The 20,335-nt window shown below is 35.8% G+C and overlaps 1 long non-coding RNA gene across 1 annotated transcript in view; it reads left to right on the top strand.

Moving 5' to 3' along the window:
- Positions 1-847: 847 nt before the first annotated feature.
- LOC149075738 (uncharacterized) overlaps positions 848-20,335 on the top strand; it is a 131,402-nt gene continuing 111,914 nt past the window's right edge. The window contains exon 1 of the long non-coding RNA XR_016194205.1: positions 848-892. This is a non-coding gene — a long non-coding RNA (uncharacterized LOC149075738). The remainder of the gene's footprint in view (positions 893-20,335) is intronic.

Raw genomic sequence — 20,335 nt, 5'->3', positions numbered from 1 at the left:
ACTGCAATCGTACGGGAAAATGGGATCATTGCAATTCGGTACAGGAGTTTTTTCACATTGTAACATGTGTGCAAGAACATCTATTTGAGTCTCCACTTCTTGAAAATGAACTTTTTCTATATAGTCATACTTGTCTTTACGGCGAAACTCAACCGCGAATTTCCTGAATTTCTCAACAAACGATTTCAACTTTTTCTTCAAGAAACATGAAGTCCGTTCCATGAATGGGTTGTAAGATGAAATTGCATTTTCAATATTAGTGACATCCTCTTCTTCAACGTCTTCCCCGGTGATTTTTCTCAAAAATTTTGTGATGGTAATATTATCCGGAATGGCTTCCAGGAGAACTGACATAAACACTGACCAGTACAATCCATCCTCGAGTGGCACTCCGATACTCCATTTATAATTCTCCAACTCGACAGGAACGTCTGGAGGCAAATCTTTGATCACAGGAATTTTTATGTCCATACTTGTTTGCTTTTTAATGTAGAGCGTGAAGCTTTCGGCCAATTAGAAAGCTCAGACTAGTGTATATGTTGATTGGACAACTGTCTCTAATAAATTACTATGCCTTCGTCACGATCAGTAAACACTAAAAGAACTTTTCACTGATTAGAATGCGGTTGCTTTTATCATTCTTTCATGCACTTTTTTAACTTTGCATGTGAATCGATAGCAGAAAACTGATAACAGGAGAAAAGGCGGAGTGTAAAGTCCTGGATATGATAGTATAATCAGTGGATAAGTGGAATTCGCACCATATAATCTAACATTACTTAGATAAGTAGGTAGTAACAAGTATCAATTCAGAATTCCTAATTTATTACTCACTGTATATGTACTTGCAAGTTCGAAAGTTCTTGACTTTTTGATTATTTGCTTAAAACGAGTAAGTTAAATTCCCTGCTCAATATAAAGTTTAAATTATAAATAAAATTATAAGTATAAATATATAAAATTGCAAGTTATAAATCCCTGCTCAATATATATAAGCAAAGGGTAACGAGCGAGACTTTTTTATGGGGAAATTGGCTCCCATTCATACTCGCATTCAGTAAAGGTTTTCGAAGCCGAAGTTCTTTTTCATGTAGCTTTTAAGTACAATTAATGAATGAGTAGTAGCCAGGGCCAGGTTTGACGGCCCACGGCAGGTTTCTCAAAGTGTGCCTCACGGCTCCTAAGGGCGTCGTATCTCCGTCGTAACTGGAGATATTGATTTATGTGTCTTTTTACGCTTCAAAGTGATTATTTTATAAGTGTATGCGTGTGAAAATATCTACTAAACCATTTGGGGAGTCGTACTTGAGCCATGAATTGGACAAGAAACCCGTGGGTGACAAAAGTTTTAGAACCCCTGGGATAGGCCAAAAAGAATAAAAAATTAGTCCTCTTAGACCCCACAATTGGGGCACTACTACTACTTAACCGAACATGCTGCTCGTACACATTCCGTACATATTTCTCCTCAATGAAACTGTCATGCCATCACAGGCATGAATTTGCATTTTTTATTTCATACTCGACCCCGATCGCAAAATTGACTCGTACATCTCCCCCCAAGAATATGTGTGTGGTTGCTACAGAGAACGAGCGGTACCTTTTGTCGGCGCTGTATACATCGCAACTATATACATCGCTGTTGAACGTTCAACAATCCACGAGACGGCATGTCGCCGCAGCAAGTAGGGGGTTGCCAACCTTCTACCAACTCAGGGCGCACTATCGTCGCGCCGTGATTTATCAGCGACGATAGTGGTAGAAGGCTCAGTTGCAACAACTCATTCTGAGTTGGTAGAAGGTTGGCAACCCCTACTTGCTGCGGCGACATGCCGTCTCGTGGATTGTTGAACGTTCAACAGCGATGTATATAGTTGAATGACGTTGTGTGCCGACAAAAGGTACCACTCGTTCTCTGTAGCGACCACACACATATTCTTGGGGGGAGATGTACGAGTCAATTTTGCGATCGGGGTCGAGTATGAAATAAAAAATGCAAATTCATGCATTTCGTTCGAGATTCAAAAATACAATACAATACAATGTGTAAATGCAAAATTACGAAAAGAAAATAATTCGGGAGCTCTATCTTGGAACACAAAGGAGGGGATCTAACTTATGTCGTTAGTGGCTGTGTGCAAGTTCGAAGTCCTATGCTTCTGCGTCCGACTGGATCTCTGTGTACACTTGCCTTGTTGTCAATCTAACTATTCTTCACCATAACATTCGTGCACCCCATCAACTTGGCGTTCCCTGGGTATTTGTATATTCAGCTATATTAGAAAATAGCTCAGCTATAATTTTCGAAACAAGCTAGAAATGTTCAAAATCAGAACCGTTGCAAATTAATGCGATGTACTCCTGTTTTTATTTCAAAGCACCGTACATTCTATTATACAGGGTGATCTGTAAGTACTAATGCAGCCTTTATCTCATCAACCGTCCGCCGTAGAGGTGCAGTTTCAATTTAAAATATGCTCAAAATTGCATTCAAAAATTACCTCGTACCAGCCTTCAGAGTGAAAATGCACGTTGTGTAACAAAATAAAAAAAATCTAAATTTTTATACCGTCCCCCTCCTCTAACTTTCAAAGTTGTTGCCCTATCTCTCCGATCACTATAGGAAAACAACAAAAGCCAAGGTTTGGTAAATCAGTATTCGCTGAGATATTTTAATTATGAAATTGGAAATAAGTTGGAAAATTACATCATAAATGTAAGCGTTTTATGTGAGTATTTGTGCTGTTATTTCATACAGATACCGGGCAAAAACTTTCTAATTGGAAGTTAGCAGGAGAGGGGGACCGTATCAAAATATAGATTTTTTAATTTTGCCACACACTGTATTCTCGCTCCCAAAACTGCTGCAGCGTAATTTCCGAACGTCTTTTCAGCATGGTTCAAATTGGAATCATACCTCTACGAAGGGAGGTTGATGACATAAAGGCCGCATTAGCACTTACAGGACACCCTTTATAACGAGTTACACGTTCCATTCGGTCTTCACGGGAAATGCATTCAAAACAATCGATGCGGTGAATGCAACCAAGCAACCTCACATATAATGCATATAATATTCAAATGTCATTGAATTTCATAATGGTATGCTTATGTCAGAGCAGGTCACCACCCGTTCCGCCAGTAAAATGTCACTGTTTACGATGAATATCTATTGCACTAGTAATATATACGGGGTGATTATAGAAAAACTATCCCGACATATGGGCCCCTAACTATCATACCATTCACAGAAACTAAATGAAATTTTGGCATAAGGTATTTTGAGGTATGCGCTCAAGAATGATATGGAAAACAACAGTGTCGCTCAAACAGTTACGGTTACAGTGAGAAAATTTCGAAAATATCAAATGGCAACACCAAGTTTTTTGTATTGGAATGCGATCTCCATACTAAAAAACACTAAATAGCGTTGGAATGGCACCTGTAGCATGAAAATCCCCGGAGCTAGGCAAGGAAAAAGGACTTTGCCGTGCACCAGAGCATTAATGTTCGTTTCATTCGTCACACCGTTTCTTCGGCTGAGATCCCAGCCTGATCCACAAGGTCATGTGGAAAATTTGTGAAACACAATAAAATGCTTTATTTTGTGCTGCTTCTCTGTCCTTATTGGTTGTCCTCACTTTTAGCCTATCTACCGCCGGTGATTTTCATGCTACAGTTGCCGTACGAACGCTATTTAGGGGTTTTCACAATGGAGATCACATTCCAATACAAAAAAACTTGGTGTTGCCATTTGATATTTTCGAAATTTTCTCACTGTAACCGTAACTGTTAGAGTGACACTGTTGTTTTACATATCATTCTTGAGCGCATACCTCAAAATACCTTATGCCAAAATTTCATTCAGTTTCTGTGAATGGTATGATAGTTAGGGGCCCATATGTCGGGATAGTTTTTTTATAATCACCCCGTATATATACCCACATATACTCATTTAATAAAAATCCGGATGCACCCATCTTTCGGGTACGCTTCGATATCTCGTTGAGACGGGAAGCGAAGTGTGCCCGGTCCTTCGATGCATGCATGTATACCTAGTTCAATTAGAAAAATAATCCAAAATAACACGTATCCCTCAGATATGTCAATCATGTTGCAAAGGGGTAATAACTCTTAAATTAATCAATGAATTCCTGATTAAGTTACTATAATATGAAAACCAACGTTTTATACGGACATCCTGTTCTCAAAATCACAGTTGGAAAGTTATTACCACATCTCTTCTGAGGCCAACAAAAAACATTTCCACGTTTCCTAGTGCAATATTCGAAGAGATGTTTTAATTCAAAAATTGAAGAAAAGACTGGAAAGAATAGTATAAACTAATGGGCAACACTTATTTCATCATTTACGCGGTTTCTCCCAACTTTTCTCCGGTATTTGAATTCAAATATCTCTGCTGATATCCCACTTAGAAACGTAGAGTTTTCTTTGTTGGCGTCAGGAGAGAGAGAGGGTAACAACTTTAAAACGAGAACAGGGTGTCCGTATAAAAATGTCATTTTCGCACTTTTAGTAACTACACAACCCCTTGCAATATCAATGACTTATAATCGTGGACCATTTAATAGTAGTTAAAAGAAAAATCGTAACGGGTTATAGTGTACGAGGAATTTTCTAATTGGACAGGTGTCATAAGTGGAGCCCCTCAAGGAAGTGTCCTTGGCCCCGTACTTTTTTCAGTTTTTATCCATAAATTCGATCATGATGTACATCGGATTGTTAGTGAAATTCACACATGACGTGAAGCTAATGGGAGCAGTCGGGAATCAAAGCGATAGGGAGTTGCTCCAGACAAACCTACACGGAATTGCAGCGTGGGCGAATGAACATGGTCCAGCCATTCGCCCACGTTGACAAGTGCGTGGTCGCTATTGTGGTCCCAACAATTCATGTTTCACCACTTACCAGTTGATTGGTATTATTATTCTGGATGCAACTAAGAGCACCGATCTGAGTATTCTCATTGAGTGGCTTAGTATTCCTGAATATTTTTGCAGCGATGGTCAAAAAATCGAATTGAATAATCTGTTTCATTCTCAAAAAGGTTTCTTCGCGTTCTCCTAAAGTGATCCTTCCACATTTTCCGGGCTGAGTTCGTCCTAGATTTGACTAGGCCGTTAGGTTTTGGAAACCTTACTTACGGAGGGACATTGACTTGGTCGAGGGGGGGGGGGCCTTCTTGCAGAGAATACCCACGTGTGCTCTTGATGGCACAACGGGGCTTAAGCTATGAAGAGAGACTTGATTTTGTGAAAATTTTCACATTGGAAGAACGCAGATGTCGCGTGGGGATATGATTGAAGTGTTTAAAATTTTCAACGGGATGGACAAAATCGACAATAAGTTATTAATACATCGCCAATCAAGTGCTTGAACAAGGGGACACCAGTATCGATTGATAAGGGACAAGGTTTCTACGTAGGTTGTGGTGTCACAGGGTGTTTATCTCTAATAGGGTTCTGATTAAATGGAATAGCTTACCTCCAGGGGGTCGGGAATTCTAGCACAATTATTGGCTTTTATATACTATTGCTTTTCTTAGGTTGCTGTATTTTAAATACAGTTTAGATATGTATTCGACGTCCATATTTTTTATGGGCATCAACCACCTAGTTGGACATTTTGTCTTTTGTGGCCTTTGTATTTGTAATTGTACTTGAATCTGTGTTCTGTACGTTATCGGTGTACATTTTGTAATCGGAAGTATGATCAGTGAAACGGTGTGTTCGCTTAATATGATTTTCTTACTATTTAACGACTACGGTAATTCCCAAACATTATAAATCAGATTATATAAAGCGATAAGACAATCGCGAGTCAATAAAAATTCTCAATTTTATTTACTTTCCCTTGAAAAGACTCGAAATTATAGTCATTATCTTTTTTTTTTTAAGTTCTATCGAAACAAAACCATAAATATTGGAAGGATTACATGTTGTTTATTAACTATATCTAATTCTGGTAAACAGTGTCAAAAGAATTTTATTCTCCGAAATAATTCCTATCAAACTAATTAGAATGTTTACCAGTTTCTGAGAAGGTTTTATTACTAATTAACATAACTAAATTTTAAGTCTGAGATTAAAAATTAAGTTATCGTAATTAAGTCCCTTCGAATTCCGTAGAAGTCGTGAAATACGGACTATTTTTATGAAATTAAGTCATTTAAAATCTTATTAACATCATTTTTATAGAATACAAAGATAATTATTTGTTTGTTGTGAGTTAATTTAAATTTTTGTTTTATCAGAAGAAAGTGATTATATAGGATAGATATTTTCAACATTCTCCACACGATATTTCACATATTGCATACACGGGTTTCATTTTGGCTCACTTTCATAGAACATTTTGTTTAATCTTATATTAGAGAATAACAAATGGGATGAATACTGAGATTTAAGGTAATTTTTAGATATTTTAAGCCTTTCTCTAAATGACTGTGATATAACAAATCAAATTACTACAGTACTTTTGTGGAATTTATTCATTTATATTTTGAGCCAAAGTAGCCCATAAGTTTTGGTAACTTTTCCCACATCAAATATTCCTACTTTAAAACACCATAATAGCCGGACATGGAACGAGCGGCATCAGTACAGACACCAACGCACTTAGTACACTCCAAATTGTTTTCGGAAATGAAAGTATCAAGGATCTTGCAAAGCTCTTGAGCCTTTGCACTGGTGGTGATGCGAAGAAAAGGTCTTCAACAGTTTTATTGTCATCTAGAAACCGTACGTAACAAATCAAGTGAGCATCGTTATTATTATTTTCTAGATGACAATAAAATCATTGAAGACCTGTTCTTCGCATCGCCACCAGTGCAAAGGCTCAAAAGCTTTTCAAGATCCTTGATACTTTCATTTCCGAAAAACAATTCATCCAACTGCAAGCCAAATTCCTTTTCTTTTAATTTTTCAATTAATTGATCATTGAGATTATGTGCTATATGCTGTATTCTTCGACTAATAATGCCATTAAACAAAGAAACTTTTGAAACATGCTTGAAGCAATGGAACTCATCGGTTTTGAAGAAAAGAGAGTACTGTAACGTATCAATACAAAAATACACTATTTATTCTTAGCTTACACTGGTACTTTCTTTGTCAAAATACTCAACAACGTCAGTCTTGTTAGATGTCTTACATAGGTACGTACCTAAGTGTAGTCTTATAAGTTCAAAAATAACTTTTTCAATTCTTGGCTATACAATATTCGCAGAAAATATTCCTGTTTTCAATAATTTTGGAAGCTTGATCACAGTTATGTGATATTAAGCCATTTGTAGAAAAAGATGTCTTTTTTTCTGTTGGCCATTCCCAAGACCATTCTGGCGAACTTTCCTCAGCAGACTTGTTCTTAGTTTACCATTACCAGTCCCCAGTGTTTGCTCGAGCATTTTTCGCTGCTTTGTCCCACTTTTTTTTTGGGACAAAGTAATCCGTCTTTTGGAGTTACCAGCGCTGTTTTTTTTTATTTGCGCATTTTACGAAGAAACCTTGATAATTTAACAAAAGCATTTTGCGACAAGCGTTGGATTTGTAGTCTTGATGTTTCAGCGACTTGGGAAGAAGATTGGCCATCACTGTAGTTTACTGTGCATTACGGTATGTATGTTAGGACCAAAGCCCAAAATCGGCCAGTTCGTGAATTGGTCAATTTCGTTGTAAATTGACCCGGCCAATGTCTGAATTTTGGGCTTTGACAAGCTATTTCGTGAAGGTGCTGGATATCCCTGGTCAAAGTCCGAAAAGGAAAGGCATGATTCGGAATAATCATCGCGAAGTTGACGTATTTTTTCTTGATAATTATACCCACATTAGCTATGGCAAGATCATCTTGCAGTCACGATCCGGTAATCATTTTTTCTTCCTAACGTTGCCAGAAAAAACCAATATCTGCCTTTATAAATATATATATTATTATATAAATAGTTTCTTTCCTACAATTTTCCCTTTTCTTCCCGCTCTCGACAAATAGAGCTAATGAAATATTACTACTATATGCAGCAATATATCACACGTAGCGATGAATAAAATTGATTTGGTGCCTACGTATTGGACCATCTTACATCAGCTCATTGAATATTGGATAGAGATTTTCAGCCACTTCGCGAATCTACCGGCCAAAGCCCGAAGAAAACCTGTCATTTCTGAAAATCGGATTTTGGCCAAAACTCTGGCTCAATTCGCAAACTAGCCTTAATTGTTATTTCGGACTTTCTTTTCATCAACCTTCAAAACAAAGAACCACTTCTGGTATAACTCATTCGGTAGTAAATTGTCTATGGCGATAGACCGAATTTGTGCTTGAGTTAAAAGAAAACAAAGAACTTTATAAGTTGTGTTAGATACTAGAATAGTTAGATACTATTATAAATACTTGGTAGTTTCAACAAATATAGCTTCATACAATCAGCTAGCTATAGTACAGAGAAGGAGGAAGAAAACAGTAGGAACCAATCCACGTGAAAAGCTGAAATTAACCACTACACCATGAATGTAGTGGTGTAATATATTGCATGTACAGTCAAACCTCGTTAGTGCGTCACCCGGTTAACACGTCACTCCGCTTACCGGGTCACTTTTTTGAAGTCCCAATTGTCCTCAGACAGGAATTGGCTCAGCTATGGATTACTCCGCTTACGAAGTCATATATTTTCTCTCCCAAGAGTGACTCATTAACGAGGTTTGACTGTATAGTCAAATATTTCTTGTTGTAGCTACGATAAATCTCAAAAATTAGAAGTGATAGAACTGTTTTCATATTTGGAATCACCAATAATCACCTATATAAAATAACAAATCAGCTTAAAAAATTACAGACACAAAACATTTTTTTTTGTAGAGCTGTGTTATTATTAAGAGAATTTTACTCATCCTTCCCAAAATCACATCTTTTTTGTTTTACGTTTATTTATTTTAGAAACCTATTAATGATTGAGATGTACTTAATTCTCTTGAAACTTAGATAATAAAAAATAAAATAATTCCACATAAACATGGACATTAATCAGAAATCCGATCGAATACCATTAACGCAAACAATCTCTCGCTCGTAATCCCATCATTATCAGGAAATCAAAATTTTTCAAGCCATGGATGAACTCATTAAACGTCAAATCATTAATCATTTTTTTTTTTTTTTAGTTTTTCCTTCGGAAGAAAAGCATAAGGCTGTTATTTGAATTCGGGGTGATTAAGAAATCAAACCATGTTGCTTGCTATGCGGTGCAATATATTATCAGGAACCGGTATCGGGTTCAAAACTTATGTACTATTCAGATTAATTTAATCGGCTTGAATAGTTTTTTCTTTGAAATGATCATGAAATGATGATTTATTCATTCAATAAATGAGAACCGTCGAAGGGTAAGAGAGAGAGAAAAAAACCAGTTTAAAAACCAACACTTTATGAGGATAAATTACTTTTCTTTGGGATATAACCTGCAATGAGAGAGACTAGAATAATTTTTAATGATACGGTTCTAAAAGTTAATGATGGTTGGATTCCATCGGTAAAATCGAAATAGAAAGTGTTTTGTTTGAAATATTTTTTAGGAAAGAACACATACGCGTGTGAAACAGAAAATTATTAAAAGGAAAGTATAGGGGGTTTAGACAATCAATTTAATCATTATTCTCTTATATTACCTGTCCTTTATTTTATTTTTTTTACTGTGGATCTGCAACTAGTCATCGAAGAATAATATTTTACAGCACTTAGAAATTGCGGATTTAATGGATTCAATCAATGAATTTACATCATTGGATACCAGGACACAACAAATTTTTATGTGTTTTTCGAATGAAACAGATTGGCGTCTTGAAATTTACATTTAATTTATATGAAAAATAAGCGGTCTTAATAAATAAATCTAGAGCAGTGGTTCCCAAATGGAGGTCGACCCTCAGGGGTCCTCGGCACAATTGTAGAATGATTTTAAAAAAAATGAAAATTTAAAAAAATGATATTGTATAAATTAATGACTTGAAAAGTTTTAATTAAATTAAAGTGCACAAGCACCACTGCAACGTTGGTAGACTGCAGTAGCAATATTGTTATGATTTTACAGAAATTGTACTTGTGGTGCCATCTCTCGTTAGGAGTACGCAACGTTGTTTTAGTTCTTTTGTTTCTTCTACATTCCATTAAATGACATTGTTATCGCATCATATTTACTAGTACTAGATATAATGTGCTCCATTGTTCGAGAACATTCTCGTGATAGATGGCTGTAGTCACTCTGCTGCTATAAATGGGGAATCTATAGCAGATACGAAGCTTTCCATTGGGCCACGACTAAAAGTATTTAGGAACAGCTGTTCGAGAAAGACTAAAGATCATCCATCCGTACTGTTTAGATTTTACTGTCCCAACACTTGAAAAGTGTCTGTGTACCTTTCGCAATGGTTGCATGTTGAACTGTTCCGTGTGGTCGTAACGACGGGCTCGCATTGCCGAGGTTACGAGATCGAATCCCATCAATGGCACAGTGTTAGTCGGCTGGACTTGGTTTCCTGTGGTTCTCCAAGTTCGAGGAGCAAATGTGAGCCGATTCCCCCGTTGAAAAGTCTTCCCGCAGAAAGCAACAGACTATACTACAAGGGTACAAATATTATATAATTGAACTTCACTTACGTAGGGCTCTGACTACAGCTTATAGAGACCAATGTAATAATAAATACAATTCTACAGTACTATAGCGCCTAGAGAGAGATTCGTAATTCTATTACTTACAAAAAAAAGTACGAATCACCATGAAGATGAAAATAAAAATAATTTATGGGTAATAATGAATGTAAATAACAAAATATCCGTTAAACATTGTAATAAATCACATTCAATGATATCGTAAATAAATGCATTCCCATACGGAAGAATATTTATTAATAAAATTCGAATAAATAAAGCTTTCCCTATACGGCAAAGGCAGCAACAAAAATGGAAATATCACGTCGGAAACATTTGTTTATGATTGAAAAAAAATTATGATTTCTTTTGCACTTCTCGGATGGAAATCTGAATAAGAATCGCTCATGGTGCAGTTATGCTTCTAGAATCGAATCGATCATTTGGTAAATTTCCCCGAAGGCACGAATGTTTCGGAGATATAATATAATCATTTTCAAGAAAAAGACTCTCAATTATTATTATTATTTTATTATTAATAAAAAGCTAGATTATATTCTGAAGCTGTTACGGGGGGTTTCATTTTAATTAGAAATATTTCGTCCAGAATAATTTCAGACAAATCCTTATGTGTGCATAATCAAAGCTCGTTTTCTCCAAACACTTGATTTTAACATTATATTATTTTTTTTTTCCTTCTTCTTCTTTACACTTGAATTATTTTATTATTTTATTTGCATAAATATGTAAGAGTACTTGTAAATGCAACATCGGATTTGATTTTGATAAATTATTAGATATACCCAAGTAAATGCTTTATTTTTCTACACTATGTTATTGTTTCTAATGTAACTCTCGTGGATATTATTCAATAAACTATTAGAAGTTTGTTTTGCTGTTGTTTTGATGCATTTACTTTTGTTACAGAAGTATTCAAATGTTAACTTTAGAAATTAATTAGTGAATTGCTGATTAAGTTAGTTTAGAATGATTAGAAGAGATAGATCCTCGAAGGGGATTAAAATCTAGCCAAAGATAAAAAGTATTTACACAAAAGAAAATACAATTACATAATTAATATGATAAAATGCAATTAAAGTAGTGTGTTGGATCTTATCTGATCCCTACTGTGTGTATAAAAAGTTATCTTCAGAACAAATCTACGTAATGGTTGTAATACCAAGCTTTTCTTCAAAAATACTTCACAAACACGAATCATTTTTATTTTTAATTTCTGAAATTGCTTTTAGAAAAATGAAATCAGTATTATATCTATATCGTAAAAGCTTTAACTTTATTCGCGTTCTAACATTGATTTACTTATGATTCTGGGAGTAAATATTTACTTTAGAAAAGTGATGATTTTCTCTATTCTGATTTGATTATATATCTATGTTTTGTAGAAATACCTTATGGTGACTGGAGCCATATAGACGTACGGTGCTCAAATTTTGGGGAGCAATGGCCACTTGAATTGTTTTGTAACCGGTCACGGGCTACACAAATGATAATTATGTGATAATTTGTTAACTATTCGCTAGCTACGAAAATTTCAAATCATTAGGTTCAGTGGCAGCATAACCTCAGGGCCTTTTTTCTAAGTTCCTGAGTATAAAGCACGTCCACATTGAAAGTTGTTTTCTTTATATTCTGAATTTTTGTGGAATTTCTGTTACTTTATTTCAATACTTCAATATTTCGAGCATTCACTTTTTGGAGTTTTTAAAATTTTTCTGCATTTTCAATACGCAAAATATACATTAAAAACATAAATGTCAGTAAAAAATGTTTATTCTTTTTCAATTTTTCAAATTTTATTTTTGTTGTGAATAAATAATACAATCCGTTCCAATTTTTTCAACAAGATGATGCAAGGTACATTCATATTCACACACATTTTCCAGAATTTTATTATCTAATTTTATGTAATAAACCACACTTTTCCCGGACGCATTTTCTCCTGAACACCGTCTTTGAAACCCCCCTGAAAAATCAACTTTCAGTGCCGTTCTCATCCCCACCTGATGAAAAAGCCCCAAAAAAATTTTATATTCACCATACTTCTAACTAAAACATATAATATCCTATGTAAATCAGGGCTTAACTCCCGGAAATAAATAAATATATATATATATATAAGAGAGAAAAGCAACCCACACACATTTGTGCCATGAGGATCTAAAAAGGTTTAAAAGATTTCCAAAAAAATAGTCGTACTTCGTTCCACGTGAATTGACATTATTGTGATAGTAAGCAAATAAAATTTTAATCGAATGATCATCGTATTTGAAATGTGGTGTTTTTAAAAAGTCAAGCTATAAAAACTGGTGGTGGAGTTGAAAATAGCGACTTTTTTAACACAATTCCAAACAAAACTTGAACAGCACGAGAGAATTCTTTCTTTAAAAAACCACATAATAACCCTTATTTCATCAAATAAGGCTTAAACTAACTGATACATTTCTCGTACCTCTCACTAAATATTTAGGACAGTAAAACACTTCAATAAAATTTACTCAGTGAAATAGATTTGGAAAAATAATACGAATTGATATAATGGAAGAAAAAATTCCACATTGTTGTCCATTCTGCAAAATTCATGTATAATTCAAACATGCATCCAACAAGATTGCATTAAAAATCCATACAACTGGCATTTTATGGTCATTGTGATTATGTGCAACATTACGAATTGAAGCCTTTCATGCTGTATGTCAGTGTTTCCCAAAGTAGGTAATATCGTACCCCGGTTGGCGATGGGATTGTTCACGGGGGCGATAGAATCTATGGGTATAACATAGGATCCTATGGATACACTTGAGTTGGGGGCGATGAGAGACAAAAATTTCTGAAGAAGGAGGCGATGGAGCAAAACGTTTGGGAAACTGTGCTGTATATTATGGGTTTTATTTCAAAACGGCATAAAAAGCATACTTTATTTTATTTTAATTTAAATGGTAAATGAAAAGAAATGAATTATATGATATTTATTTTATTCAATGATTTCGATCTCCGATCCAAACACATTTTTTCCATCGTTATTATTAATGATAAGAAAATAACCGTGGGCTTTCAACAGCTGCGAGACGTATAAATTTCTGTTAAAGTAAATTTTATCGAGCTCTTACGTATAGAAAATAAATAAAAGATAAATTTGTGTTTCAAACTCTTGCTTCTGATATGCACCGGCTGTAATACACATAAATATTGAATTATCCATTTTATCTATGCATCTCATGGGAGTTTGTTGTTTTCATATATCTTCCTGGGGAGAGTCCTTATTTCTCAATATCGGCATCGAATCGATCGAAACATTTATCCCGTGCAAAGGGGCGAAACCAAGAAAAAAACCGAGTTAATTAACGGTGTCTAAGTATGAGGAAAACCATTAAAATAAACGGTATGATGAAATGCAACTGAATTAATTACATTGCATCGAAATATTCCAGAACCCAAACAAATACAGTAATGCCCCCGACTTACGTTACCCCGGTTTACGTGAAATTAAAGCACAGGACATGGAAATTCAATAACATTCAGTTTATCATTAAACCAAACGCGCCCCATTTTTTAATTATTCCTGAAGAATTTTTATTGTACAGACAGGACCAATTTCATATTATCAGATACATTTACCTTCTTTAGTTCAAAATATGGAAGGCAGACGGAACCACCATCACCAGCAGAACATGAAACAAGCACAATTCTGACAACATAGATACGGTAGGGCAACGCATACACTCAGAAAACACATTCCGGCATGTACCAATTCGTTAGAAATTCCGCAGAGGAATGTGCGCGAGGTGAATATATGGTTCAGCAGTTGTAGTGCCTTAAAATGAAACTTTGCAATTTATTAAAGGATGGAATTTTAAGGCTTGTACGACATTTGCCATATTTGCAAAGATGTCAAGATTTCGTGCCGGAAGTGCAAGTGCAACCTTATTGCCAGTTTAAAAGAAAGAGAAAAAAAACTAGTTTAAATTCGATGTGTGTGTGTGTGTTGTTTAACGAAAATGCACCTGGTCTGCAACTCTTAATTAAATTTGGCCTACGGGTGAAAGTTGTTTTCTTAACGCTAAATTTAAATTGTTACTTTTTTTGTATGGACATAGAGGTGATAGCGAGACATTCAAAGTGTTTAATCAACACAGAGGGGTAAAATTACTAAATTACTAAAATTTGTAGGATTGTTTTCATCCTCAACGAAATAAGGAGTAAAATTTAATTTTGACGCGTCAGATGGTAGAACCACGGAAACGGTCATTTCGACTGCAATATTACTTTGAAATTCGATCCCAAACTTTCCCAGACTTTCCTCATCTTGTGAAGTCTCTCAAATTCCTAAAATATAATGTTCTAGGTGTTTCTTAGTTATATATATATATATATAGTGATAAAATGAAGTTCCACCTTGAACGACAGTAGTGGTCGTTTTGACCGCTATTCAATTAGTTGAATATTATAAGTCAATTATCTGAATATCTCTACAGCGGCCAAAATGACCGCTTCAGAGATATTCAACTAATATGATTGCAAAACGTGATGAAATGGGCAGTCTTCTTTTGCGAAAATTAATATTGAGGAAGAGAACAGATGTTCTATCATGGTGTTTCCTTTCTCCAGCAGTACCAATTTGTATTATTCAAAGGTACACCTTTGAAGAAGCTCGTCGTCGCATGTGATTCAATTCATTTAACGTTTCTTTATATCTTTGCGCATCTATTTCATCGTATTCGCTAATACAATATCGAACGACGAAAGTAATCTTAATTTTTCATGACATGGACAAGACTCCAGCCCGAGGCCTTAGACGATTCTTATCTTCTTTCGTTTCTTCACCCTCTTAATTCAATATAAAGAAGCCCCCAGGAGCCCCACAAAAAATCCCCAGCCTAGCACCCTGTTGGATGATGAGGAAAGCCATTATTTTACGACTTATCAGGCTTCCGACTGAGCAAAAAAATATATACATTTGAATAAGCAAAATAAACGTTGGAAGAAAAAATAAACGTAAAAGTAAACGTAAGAAAAAATAAACGTAAAAGTAAACGTAAGAAAAAATAAACGTTGACGTAAGCAAAGAAAACCTGGGCCATTAGTACCGTGAACATACAAAATTGAAATCACGGACAATGGAAATTCCAGACAGAAATGCAATTTTATTACTCTATTATTGAGTCGTTGATATTTTTGGCAAAATGAATTCATTTAGTGTACAATGTCATCGGAGCACAAAGCTATCTTACGTATGTATTTTTCATCGCTCAGAAAATTTGGCGGCTATTAGCGGTTTTTTTCATTCCACACATGCTATCTCTTCGCAAATTTCTCAAGGGTATTATACTTTACCGTGCCGCATTCACACAAATGTCAACCGAGACCTGTGACGTTACACATCATCCGAGAGCGTGTGCTTGTGCTCGTTCATGAGCGAAAAAAAGCAGTCGATCGCGAGACGCCGAGTTGTGTAAACGAAAATGTAATATTAATGTCGTATACCGAAATATGTAAATAAAATTATATTAAGTTAATTAAGAAATCCTGTTACAAAATTTCTAAGTCAGTTCGCCTCCTTCAACGCAACGAGCCATCGCAACTTCAAATCTAGTCGGTGGAGAACCAACTGAAAATGAAGCTGCGAATTACACGAGCTCCGAAATTCCAAAAAAATTGGTACATGAATAAGAGTTTATTGCAAAACTCAGTCACAAAGAGACAGAATAGAAAATATTTTGAGAAAAAAAAAGTTTCGGTAAAGAAATATAATTTATATTGATTTTTTTTTTCTATAGCTGTCAAGAAGATCGCTGCCGTCTTTCTATGTAGTTCGAAATTCTCGTCGTTCTAGTGTGAGGGTGTGAACATAGTGAGTCCGTATTTCAGATTCTGGAAACGCGCGTCGTCTTCGATTGGTTAAAAATCAGAATTTAAACTTTTTTTAACTTGAAATTCGGGTTTTTAACCAATTGGGGACAACGCGGGTTTTCAGAGTTTGAAATATGGACGCACTATGTTCACACCCTAAAGAAGGGAAAAGACGTGTTTCTTGATGAATTTTGGTTCCAGTTAACTAATATTTTAATACGTATTTGAATGCTAAATCATATCACAGCCTGCGGTTATCGTCGGTCAGCCATCGCGTAACTTCCATGCATAAGCCATGGAATTATAGCATAATTCCATGTCATAAGATTGACGTCTGTTGAATCTTATACATTGTTTTTCGCTACCATTCAAACTTTAAAATTATGATAAATTTCACGAACGCAGTTTTCGCAATAATTTCCTTAAAACTATAAACAAAGTTTGCGGTTCTTGTAATTACCTCATTACCGATGAAGAAATCCGTCGTTTTCTCCAAAGAACAGTGGCAAGTTTTATCCAGAACTATTTTCAAGGATATTTATTCCACGGACCTCCAGGGAAACATCAGAGATTCATTAATCATAGCCACAGGTACTTTTGACGTTGATTGAGTTATGCCAAAACTGAACGAAACAAGACGTTTCAGTACATATTTTTGGTAAAACCCTATACAGTTACGCTTGAGCTTGAAAGTCTGTAAATAAAACTCAATTTCTCTTTAAAATTTAAGTGTAACTTATTTTAATAATATTGGACGTCGAAAACGTTCTTGAGGTTATTATGGTAGAAATAAATTTGTGGATAGAATATTGCTTCACAATTGCAAAGTGAATGACGGAAAATATTGGTTGTGACAAAGCCATGGGGATGTAATTTCCCATTTTCAACTACGCATTCATTCGGTTATAATTCTTTTAGAAAGACTACGCGAATATCTTTCAAAATAAGCGATGCCCATGATGCTTTTTGAGGCACATCAATCTTCAACGATTCAATATGGGAACCCAACGTGAATAACATACATATTAATTTAAGTCATGAATACTGAATTATTTTTTTTGAGCCTAATAATTTTTTTCATAGTTCATAACACAAGTTAGAAAGACAGAAAAGTCGTTTAAAAATCTACTTGGAATTTTACTGCTTATGCGGGGGTGTTATTTAAGACTTGCTGAACATCAAAAACTTCACATAAAATAAATTATGTTGAAGTAATATTACATTGAAAATATATATCTATTTCCATTGTGATTCAAAACTATAGAAAGAAAAAAAAGTAGGAGATGCAAATGAGATATTTGTACAAATTAGCATAATCACAACAACACATATATAACAAACATGCTGTGCCCACAAACATGTTTTACGGAGGGTAACTTTTACAGGAATCCGATGAATTTCCTCATTATCTTACGAAGGTAAAGGAAGGGGCTAGTTTTATTTACTGCGGGAAAACACTAAAATACACTGCTGGCCACCGTAAATGCAACACCCTGAAGGAAGCATGCAAATAATATGAAATTTACAACATGCATTAGCGGAGGTGAGATATGCAAATGATTAGAATTTCAGCGCAGACGCACATCACGTGCGCCTGTGGCGCCACTTCAAAGCGCTATTTAAGGCTTGGAGATTTCGACGATTTGAAGTACGGCAATTGTGTTTTTCTTGTGGTTTTTTCAAAAAAACGATCATCTTTTGATCAAGTATCCGAGTTCGACAGAGGAAGGATAGTGGCCTACCGAGATTGTGGATTATATTATTAGTAACAAAAATAAGACTTAACCATGACTACAAACAAGACTACAGAAATAACAGAATTTCATATTAGAGAGATATAGATGGCTTCTTTCTCAGCCAGAGATATCAAGGAAACAGTTATTTTCCGGATATTACGCTGAGGTGAGCTCGGAAAGAAAAGTCATCACGTCTCCGCCGGGACTCGAACCCAGGCCTCTTGCATACCGGGCAAGCATGCTACCATCTACACCACTGGAGACACATGAAGCTGCCTTCCTAATTTCACGCACTGTGTCGTGAGGCGTTGAAGTAGAGGCATTAGTAGCCTCTCTTAACTTCAGGAAATGGCCCCCGGGTGGGACGGTTTAGAGAGATATAGATGGCTTCTTTCTCAGCCAGAGTAAGGCAGATTCATGTGTCTCCAGTGGTGTAGATGGTAGCATGCTTGCCCGGTATGCAAGAGGCCTGGGTTCGAGTCCCGGCGGAGGCGTGATGACTTTTCTTTCCGAGCTCACCTCAGCATAATATCCGGAAAATAACTGTTTCCTTGAGAATTTCATATTGTTCAGAAATAATGTTTTAATTTACTATTTTAATTAAATTAGCTATCAAATAACTATGTTAGAATAGTTTTGGCGTTGAACCTCATCAAGAAATATTATTTTATACAAAAAACCGTGTGGAGTAACGATATGGAGTACCACATCACTGTAGTTTAATGATGAAGTGATATTATCAGATAAAGGATGGACCACCTCAGGGAGTTGCATGCCTGGTGCCTGCGGGAATTAGTTCTCTTTGGGCATAATTTATACCATAAAAATGTTATATACATATGGATAAATGTTGTGAATAATTTAAGTGAGAGGCCCGCAGCCCGTTCAGTATCTAACAGAGCAACACCGAAAGATTTCGTTCAATAATGCAGGTCGGTTATTCCAGCTGAGTCATTGTTGCAAAATTATTTCGGCTTAATTATTGAGATTTGTCTTATCATATTGTAGCAATCCTTTGTTGTGGCAACAGACGAACTCCCTTGAGCATTGCGAAACTATATAAAGACCTTTTTTTCCAATGCTCATCTGGAGTTTCGACGATGAAGGTTATTCAGTTGGTTGGCTGACTTCGTTTCCTCTTTCAGTTGAATTTAACTTCGGAGATTTTTCCAATGGTAGGATATCTCCGTTGAGCTGGTTGCGAGAATCGTAGAATTTCGTGCAGAGATGGTTCGATAGAGGCACCTGCAACATGTGCTTCGGTTGATCCTAGACCCATAGCCTAATTCCAATTCTGAACAGCGTGAGACGTCACTGCTCGCTCTTTTGCGTGAATCGGGCTTGCGGTTGATCGAAGCATAACTTCCAAAGTGGAAGTCGAGACGTGCATTGGGTGTGTCTAGTCCCGTCACCGTCTCTGAGTATAGTCTACTTTTCCACAAAGCTGGAAATACTGGATCCAAGTCAACTTGGTATTCCTTCGTATTTGAACTGAATCTCAACGCCGCAGATGGTCAACCAAAGAGTGGCCGAATCAGAGGCAGCAAACCACAAAAATGACTTTGGGGAAGAGTCATTGTTTGTGTTCGTCGGAGCTCCGTATATAGATAGATAAGATAGTATGGACAGAAATAAGTGTAGTAAACAGTAGGAAATTTTTACTTTTAACTGGTGTAAAATATGGATAATATACAAATTTCTGGAAAAATATTCGTCAGTACAAATTCTCTCAGCTGTCAGATTGATAGTTCCAAATGATAAAGAAAAGAATAAATCGGGGCGGCTCGTACTAAACGCGCGAAGGCGTCAAAACCGCTGAAAGTATAGTCATGATATTTTTAGTCATAAGTTTTATTTTAAACGTAAAGACTAACTAAAAACGTAATTTCCCGAAATTCGGCACCTAAGTGGTTCATAAGGGGGGAGGATTCAAATGTAACTTAGGCAAATAATATCAATCCGAAACTTTTGAATGAAATTTGTTCAGAAGTTTTCTTCATAACGTACAGACCTACGAAGAAGAGATTTATTGAAATTCGACCCCCAACCACAACTTTGTCATAACAGTGTTC

The sequence above is a fragment of the Pholcus phalangioides genome, unplaced genomic scaffold, assembly GCF_987345545.1.
Source record: "Pholcus phalangioides strain wild (caught in Gottingen) unplaced genomic scaffold, Ppha-v1.0 ptg000015l_1, whole genome shotgun sequence".
NCBI lineage: Eukaryota > Metazoa > Arthropoda > Arachnida > Araneae > Pholcidae > Pholcus > Pholcus phalangioides.
This window is presented reverse-complemented; position numbering and strand designations above follow the sequence as displayed.